Here is a 9371-nt window from a genome sequence, read left to right as displayed (position 1 = left end):
CTACGCCTAGAGCCCTTGCGCCCGCGCCTCAGGCTGGGAAGCTCTTAGGCTTCAAGCTTCGGAAGCAAAGGGACTACGCCGTGGTGGACCAGTAAGTATCCTTGTCCTGCCTTGTTCCTGCTTCTGGTGCTAATTCTTGACGCCTTCCGTTGCATGACTAGGCTGACGCCCACGGGAAAGAGGAGGAAGGAGGACACAGCAGTACTTCTCGGGACCAAATCGCCTACAACGGCCACTCCCTCCTCCATATGGAAGGACTGTGGCGGTGCTAGCGCTTCCCAGGGCCGATCATTCTCATGAAACTTGGGGGAGCGTCCTCTGGAGGAGGAAGCCCCCATGGCCTCGCTCGCACCAAAGGCACCGGCGTCCGGCTCAGCTGCTGAGGTCCCCAAAGCTCAGGAGACCTCAGCCTCCCAGGCCATGATGAAGATGTTGCCTCTTCCTTCCTCCGCTGCTCTACTGTCCCTGGATTCTTCTGCCTCCCCCTACATCCTGCAGCATGCTCTTTCTGCACTGACCTTGCTGCGGGAGGATCTTCAAGGCACCGACCATCACCTGGTGGCCGGGCGCCTAGAGCTGATCTCTGGCTGGCTCCACTCCGACGTGGTCATCCGGGAGGCACTGATCCAGGCTGCAGTGGACTCCAAGAAGGACAAGCAGGCCTTCGCCCAAGCTATGACTACCTGCGAGGCAGTGCTGAAGGATGCCGGAGCCACCCAAGATCGCTGCCAGCTACTGGAGGCCGAACTGAAGACCATGCGCAGTTAGCGAGCTGACGAAGCTCGGGGCCACAGGGAGGAGGAGGAGAAGATGAAGGCCCAGGAGGATGCCATCAAGGGTTTCGATGCTGAGCTAGAGCAGTTGGCGGAGGCGCAGGCTGCGGAGCGCAGCCGGCTAGAGAAGCTAGAGTAGAAGGTGGAGGCACAGAAGGCCGAGCTGGAAGCCAAGGCACAGCTCCTGGCCGAAGACCGCATGAACTTCAAGTCCCTCAAGGATAGGTCTCGCGTAGCACTGCGGTCACTCTACAAGAAGGGCTTGGAGGAGCCGCTGGCTACCGACGAAGAGGGCCCCACTCAGTTGCTTCCTTATCTGGTCGAGGCGCTTGAGGAACTCTTGAGCGGTATTGGCCCCTTGGCAGAGGAAGAAGCTTGCATCCTTTCCTCAGCCACGTTGATGCGCGTCTTCAGCCACCTTCATCTTCGTGATCCTGCCGCCCACCTCGACAAGCTGCTAGAGCCTGTGGACATCGAGCACTGCGCAGCTGCTGCCGAAGCCATGAAGGGTCAGGTGGAGGCCCTGCTGAAGAGGTTCTGCACCTTCAATCCCACGCCCTCAACTGGCGGTGCTGCTGATCCTGCAACTCCGACGGGTGGTGGAGGTGAGGGTGACGCCGCTATGGGAGAAGCATCCCTTGCGGGCGACGGCAGCGTCCGGGGATGACAAGATGACCTGCTGGTGGCTCCTTTCCTGTTTAGCTCCTGCGATATGCACCATGCCTCATGGAGGTGTTTAAACATGCGTTTGGTATCGGAAGAACAATATGTCTTGTAATATTTGCTTGAAATTTTGCGATTTCCTTTCCATTTGCTTTACGTTCTACGTCAGCAGGGCCCGACCCCGCGCATACCTCAGCCTCCATTGGACCGTCCGGATCGCCTGGACGGACCAAGGAGTGAGGGGCTACGTGGCCAGTTAGGCTCCTGAGTCGCGATGCTTAGGAGCCCCATTGACATGCAAACAACTTATAGAAAGGAGATGTGGGAGTAGGCCTAGTGTTCTAGGTTGGCAGGGCCCGACCCCGCGCATACCTCAGCCGCCATTGGACCGTCGGGATCACAAGGACGGACCAAGCAGTGAGGGGCTACATGGCCAGTTAGGCTCCTGAGTCGCGATGCTCAGGAGTCCCCCTTGACGTTCAAACGACCTTAATCCCTTGGCTCTGCTTGGGAGGGTGCGCGACGACCAGGTCTGAGGGACCTGGCAGGGTGGCGTACGGATGGGCGTGACCCGAGTGCAACCCCCGTGCCCGGCCCCCTCACGCGACTCTCTCGAGGGGAGGTGTTCCGATGAGGCTAGCCACTGAGCTCGGAGGCTCCCTGAGGTTGATACGGCCATGAGGCCGCCCTTAGTTGTTTATCACCAGCGCGGAGCATAGCGCTTCCGCACTTGCACGGGCATAGCCGCTCCTCAGCAGTGTCGACTGCCAGCGCATTGCATGGTGCTTCCACTGGTGCGTGGGCGAGGGCTCCCTCTGAGTGGAGCCCTCGGGGCGTGTACAGCCCCGCCCTGACATGTGGCTTGCACGGCAGGGCTAGACGAGGTGTGTCTGGGCACCCGTGAGCCAGCACGGGACTCACGAGGCCCTACCTCAAGGCGGGTTGCGCCTGGTCTTGGTTCTTGTTGACTGCGGTGCTCCTGCGAGATGGTTAGGCAACCTGTGCCGAATGAATATCCTAAGGTTATCGCACGAGAAGGCCAAGCACCAACGACCCTAGGAGGTGACGTGAATAGGACTAGCCTGCCAGACAGATCTCAGCCGTTGGATTTATCGACACTGGAGGGACAGACCCGAGCACAGACGTCGTGCCTAGCCTTCTTATGCGATGGATCCTGAAGAAAGACAATCGTCACAAGACACCCGTGGTGGGTGATAATCAAGCAGGTAATGACCATAGATAGCTTGTGCATGGAAAGCAAACTGCTTAGATAAATGCAAGAACGATACATGCCACTAGGTCGGACTCGAGCAGCCTGGGGATGATGCACCCCGAGGGGCGCAAGAGGGTACATGCCATAGGGATAGGCCCATGCTACCAGGGAATAATGCAGCCCGGGGGGCGCTCCCAGCTGAATGACCTTGGAAAATGTCACTTGGTTTTGTTGTCGAAGGAGCATTGGGGTAGCTGAAGGCACGCGCTGAGGAAGTCGCTCCTCATGATCCGCCAAGACCCTGAGCCTCAGGAGTCTCTGGGGGCTCAGGTGGCCTCCTGAGGACCGTCTCCATCTACACTAGGAATGCATGATGCCTGGCCTCCTGGGTCGCCAGGATGCTTCATAGATTGCGCTGGAAGGCAGCTGCCACGCTCGGCAAGCCAAATGACATGCGAACGTAGCTGTGAGGTGGACCCTCACACCAGCCAGCGTGCGATGGCCAGAAGCGCTCCTGAGATGTGGCCCTGTTAAGCCCTGGGATGTCGATGCAGACGCGCAACTCGCCACCCTCGCACGGGTGGGGAGCTACACCAGGTGGGCGGCGGTCGCCGCGTGTCTCCCGTGCTTCCTGAAGCTCCTGAATGGCCTTGATGATGAACTCCTGAGCACCTGGAGCTCCTCGCCCGGTGCCCTCTTGAGGGAAACGTGCCGCGAAGCATACCTCCATGTGGTGCTCAAGCGCCTCACTCGTGACGTTGGCCAGGTCTGAGGCCCTCCAGAAGAGAGCCCTCGAGCCCTACCGGAGGAGGGCGTCGGGCGTGCCTTCCTATGCGAGGGAGGGAGGCGCCGCTCCCCTGAGGCCCTGTGCGGTGTAGCTGCTTCTTCTTCTTGGGGATGGCCTCAGGAGGGTACTGTTCACCCTCGTTGTCAGGGTCTTCGATTGATGTGGCTTCGAAGGCGCGCTCGAGGGAGCACATTGCATCTCTTTCTTTGCAGGGAACGGTGATGATTCCGCCGCTTCCTGGCATCTTCAGGACATTGTAGCCATGGTGGGTCACTGCCATGAATTTGGCTAACGCTGGGTACCCGAGGATTGTATTGTACGGCAGACGGATGTGGGCGACGTCGAAGTCGACGTGCTCGGTGTGGTAGTTGTCACTACGACAAAAGGTCATAGGGAGATGAACTTGCCCTATCGGGGTGGTGGAGCCATCGGTCACTTCTGAAAAGGGCTTAGTAGGCTACAGCTGATCATAGGGCACTTGAAGGCTGTCGAGCATCTCCACGGACAGGACACTGAGCCCCGCGCCTTCGTCGTTGAGGGTCTTGGTGACTTGGACATTGCTGATGACGGGTGAGAATAGCATAGGGAGGACACTGGCAGTCGCCGCGCATTTCAGCTGGTCCGCCGAGCTGAAGGTGATGGCGTACTTGGACCATCTGAGCGGGCGCGTGGCCTCGAGCTTGGGGAGGGTTGCATTCACCTCACGAGAGAACTACTTGAAGATGCACTGGGAAGCCGGGGCCTGAGGACCACCAGATATGCAAGCGATGGCGTGCGGCTCCTGGAAGCCCCCAGCACCTTCGTCCTGATGGTGGTCGTCGTTCTTCCTTGGTGGTGGCGGTAGCGGAGGGAGACCAATATTGACATGAGGACGGTCCCCATGAGACTGGTCCCTCCTGGCACCCTCACGAGGCTGGTCCTGCTAGCGGTCCTCATGAGGCTGGTCGCGCCACTCCTGGTGGGGGCCGCGGTCGTCCCAGCATCCTCCGCATCGTCCTCCTCCTCAGCCGTAGCCCCGGTCATTGCGCTTGGGGTGTCGACCGAAGAGTCCGTCTTGGATTGCCCTTAGCTCTTGACAATCGTTCGTGTTGTGGCTGTGCACGTTGTGGAAGGTGCAGAACGGATGGCTGCCCTTGGACGACTCGGGGAGGTCCCGACCGCTCTTTGTGTCTGGCTCTGCCGCGAGTACGGTCACTCCCTTGCGCTTCATGTCCTTGACCTTGGCCTTCTTCTCCTCTAGGTCTGCAGCAGGGAGCTCGAGGAGGGAGAGACGCTCCTCCTTAGCTCTTGCACACTTGGTTGCTATGTTGAACAGCTCCAGAGTCGTGCATAGCTACTCGTGGATGGCGCCTCCTTCATCTTGATGTCGCGGACGCCATCGGAAAACGCTGAGATGATGGCCTCGTCCGTCACCTTGGGGATCTTGAGGCAGACGTTGTTGAACCACTGGATGTACTTCTACAGGGTCTCTCTCGGTTGTTGCTTGATGCGGCACAGGTCACCCGCGGCCGGGGGGTGGTCGCGAGTGCCCTGGAAGTTGGTGACGAAGCGGTCGAGCATCTCATCCCAAGAGGAGATCGAGCCTGGAGACAGGTTTAGAGGCCACAAGGGAGCGCCATCCTTGAGAGCCATGGGAAACCAGTTCGCCATGACTTTTTCGTCGCTGTTGGCCGCCATGATGCTCAGCTCGTAGAGCTGCAGGAACTCCGCGGAATCGGGGGTTCCGTCGTAGAAAGGAGGCAGATCTGGCTTGAACTTGCCTAGCCAGACGACGCTACGCAGCTCAGGAGTGAAGGCGCGGCAGCCTGCCATGGCCACCGGGGCCCTTTACTAATGCGGGGCCTGGCTTGGATGTTCGCGCGCCGCCGCCACAGGAGGCACGCGGTCTTGTCGTGGTGGTGCTGGGAGCGCTGGAGCGTTGTCTTGCGGCCGGGGAACCTCTTGGTAGCTTCCTTCTTCATGCGCAGGCACATGGCACGGTGGATCATGCGGCGGGACCGCACGTCTTGGGGCGAGGACACCATCTTGACGTAGAGGGGGCGGTGGTGCTCCGTGAGCTGCGCATCTCGGCACGAGGGCATCGTCTTGATGCGGAGGTGCTCCGTGAGCTACATCGCCCGTGGCTGGAGGTGGGCGAGGCAGCGAGAGGGATGGTGCAGGGGAGCCTCCAACGGCACTGACGAGCTCGGCGATGCGGTCCAACCAGTCCTCGTAGAGGTCGTCGACCGGGCGGTAGCGTAGGAGCTCGCGTGCCATGAGCAGCGTGGCCGGTGCTTCCGCGGGCGCACAGCGAGCGTGAGACGATGAGCCGGCCGGGGTCAGCGACGTTGTGGCGGTGCGGCCGTCCTGCCGCACGGAGGGGTGCAGTGAGGACGCTTGCTGATCGTTTGCTGCTGGGTCGGTAGCAGCGTTGGTAATAGGAGATGAAGAACGACAGGGAAGCCCGCTGACAGGGGCTGTCTGAGCGACATGGGCGGCCCAGCGTGCGTCCAACATTGATGTGGTGGAGCGGTGGAATGTGAATCAACGGACGGAAAGCTTCAGCGCACCCCTACCTGGCGCGCCAAATGTCGAATTTCGGGCTCCGGCAAAACCCTTGAGGTTCGAACACTGGGGTGCGCACGAAGATCACTCCTCGCTCTGGCTCACGCCCTCACCACAATCTCAAGGCTTAGCATGTCGAACTCGCGGAACAAAGGGTCACAAGATTTATACTGGTTCGGGCCACCGATCTGGTGTAGTACCCTACTCCAGTGTGGTGTGGTGGATTGCTAATTGGGCTGAGGATGAGCAGTTACAAGGGAAGAACAGCCTCCTGAGGAGAGGTGTTCTTGTGCTTGGTGAGTTTGCGTGGTTGCCTTGGTGGAATGGATCCGGTCCAAGATGGGATGTCCCTCCCTTCTATGGTGGTGTCTAGTCCTATATATAGAGGCCCGGGTCCTCTTCCCAAATATTAGGCCGGTAGGGATCCCACAATGGCCAATTTGAAGGGGTACAACTAGTACAAGCTATCGTGACAAAAGATGGTCTTCGCCTGCCAAAGGCTCTGGTGATGACGCCGTCTTGGGCTCCACGGTGACCTCCGTCCTGCCATCCTACTGGTCTTGGTCTCGGTGCACCGATATGGAAACCTTTGCTTGACGCCTCGAGACATCACGCCTACGCTAGCCTGTTTAGCACCAAGAGGAAATGAGGACACTGCGCGCGTTGGCGCCCACCTGGTGCCCGCCTGGCCTTGGTTGTTATGGCTTGTGTCACAGGAACCTCGCGAGGTGTCCCTTGCCTTGATCTCTCCGCCCCTTGTGAGCCTACTTGGTGAGGCCGCCCCTGAGGAGGTCTTGCATCGTCCGCCTCGCGAGGCTTGGCCCCTCGCGAGGGTCTTGAGTGTTTGCTGGTGAAGATGGGCCGTACGGGGCCGCTGATGTTGCCACGCCGCATGCCGCACGCAGGCAAGTCTAGGGATCCCCGTTCCCAGGAGGCCGACATATACTACATTAAGATTGTCATACTCGATCATCTTGCATCATATCGTCGGAACACCATACATATAGCATACTTGGGATAGAAGTCGTTACATTTTTTCTTAGTAGGTTGTGCACAAGTCCCGTATCCGTCTGTGTGCAATCGTGCTAGCATCTCTCTAACATTGTACAACAAGAGCATTTTCCGTAGAATCCACATTTTCCGCTCATTTTTGGTTGCACGACCCCATTTATCTTTCTGTGTGTGTTTCGGTGTACCATATCTTGCTATTGGTCTACGTGTTGCATTTGCACATTTGTGAATCTTTTCCAACATTATTGACTCTCACTAACAATTGTATAAATTTTGTGCCAACATCCTAACCGAGCTCCGCTAAAGGTTTATCTGTGTAGGTGTGAGAGATTGATGGGAACCGGTACCAATTGTGCTATTTCCTTGTTACATCATTGAGTGATATTTGATCCATTCTCAACATTGGTCAAGGTAAATTTGGTATTGTTATTCTATATCTCACACTCACACTTTACTTGCAATGATGGATAGGCCAACTACTTCTACCAACCCACTCTTCATCGAGCAAGACGAGGACCCGAACACCTATGTCACCAAGAACCACCTCTTCGGTGCACAATGAGCTTTGCATCAAGAACAACAAGCATTGAGCGACCACATCGACAATCTCGCTGCCGACTTGCGTCTCTCCGAGCAACATACAGGAGACTACTTTGACAACAAGCTCGACGAACAAGAACAAGAGAACAAGGCAAGAATGGATGAGATTCGTGTCTTGTAGGTCAACCGCTCTTCTACCACTTCATCCTATTCAAGGCGGAGCCGCTCGATTGGACACTCCGACGACACCATCTCCCACTCAAGTACACTGACATCGAACACTCTACATCAAGCCACGCGCCAAGACCGTCAAGCAAACCACAATCCTCTACACAGAAATCATACACAAGAGCAATTTGACGAGCAAGCACATCGGCATCACCAAAACGAAGCTACCTTGGTGCAAGCACAAGAACGACAACGTCTACACCAACAAGAGGAAGAGTGAGCACGCCAACACCAAGACGACCAAGATGCTGAGGCACAACGTCAAGAACAACAATGGTGAGAAGCTCAAGCACTTGAGGCACAATGTTCCATCCACGAAACATGTCATGCCGTAGCCGCACGCAACCAGCATACTCGTGAGCAAGAAGAAGCGCTTCGCGAAGAAGTCCAAGAGAGGAAATATGAAGCATGATTGCATCGACAAGTTCCACAGGCTCGACAAGAACCACAAGTTCGCCAAGAGAAACACGAGGGTGAAAACCCTCCATGCCAAGGGCGACATCATCCTCGACCAACACAACGAAGAGAAATACTATGGCAAGCTCAAATTCACAATGCCCAAGTTCACCGGAAGCAACGATCCCAAAGAGTACCTTTCATGGGCATTGAAGATCGGGAAGATCTTTCGTTTGCACAACTATGAGGAAGAGAAGAAGATTGCCCTGGCATCCCTTGAGTTCCAAGACTACATCCTCATTTGGTGGGAGCAAGTCATTGAGCGACAAGAAGCAAGAGGTGAACCACCCATAACCACTTGGGAGAAAATTAAGGATGTCATGAGAGCATGTTTTGTGCCAACATACTACAACCACGACCTCTTCAAGAAATTGCAACTCTTCAAGCAAGGAACAAAGAGTGTTGAAGAGTACTACAAGGAAATGGAGATTGCCATGATACGAGCTAATATCACGGAAGATGATGAGCAAACTATGACACGTTTCTTGAACGGCCTCAATCATCCTATCAAGAAGATTTCCGACTTCCAACCTTACTCCAACCTCATCGAGCTAGTACATCAAGCTACCAAGGCGGAACGACAAGTGCAAGATGACTTCAAGTATGCCAAATACTCTTCCAAGAGCAATGGCTTCACCAACAACCAAGATTCAACGACTCCAACGCCTTCTACCTCAACTAAACCTTCTACAAACAATGGTGACAAGTCAAGTTACAAGAAAACTTCAACCACCTCAAGTCGTCCTCCTACTACAAGCACCTTCAAGCTGAGAGCTTCATCATCTACAACTCCACCGGATGAAACCGTCAAGACAAGTTCCATCAAGTGCTTCACATGCAGCGGCTAAGGCCACAAGTCCTTTGAGTGTACCAACAAGCGCACCATGATCCTCAACGACAACGGAAAATATGACTCCATGAGTGAAGAGTAAATGGAGGCCCTTGAACAAGTGGCCATGTAGCGGCACGTGAACAAAGATGATCAAGTATTTTGTGACGAAGATTCAAGCCCTGCTCTCGTTGTCTCCAAGGTCTTGACCCTTCAACATCAACAAGACAAAGACCAAAGATGCCATATCTTCCACACCAATGCCAACATCAATGGAAGGTCTGTGAAGGTCATAATCGACGGAGGAAGTTTCCATAACTTGGCGAG

This window comes from Triticum aestivum, chromosome 4A, assembly GCF_018294505.1.
Source record: "Triticum aestivum cultivar Chinese Spring chromosome 4A, IWGSC CS RefSeq v2.1, whole genome shotgun sequence".
In the NCBI taxonomy this organism is placed as follows: domain Eukaryota; kingdom Viridiplantae; phylum Streptophyta; class Magnoliopsida; order Poales; family Poaceae; genus Triticum; species Triticum aestivum.
The sequence above is the reverse complement of the archived record's forward strand: the minus strand, read 5'-3'. Positions refer to the sequence as shown.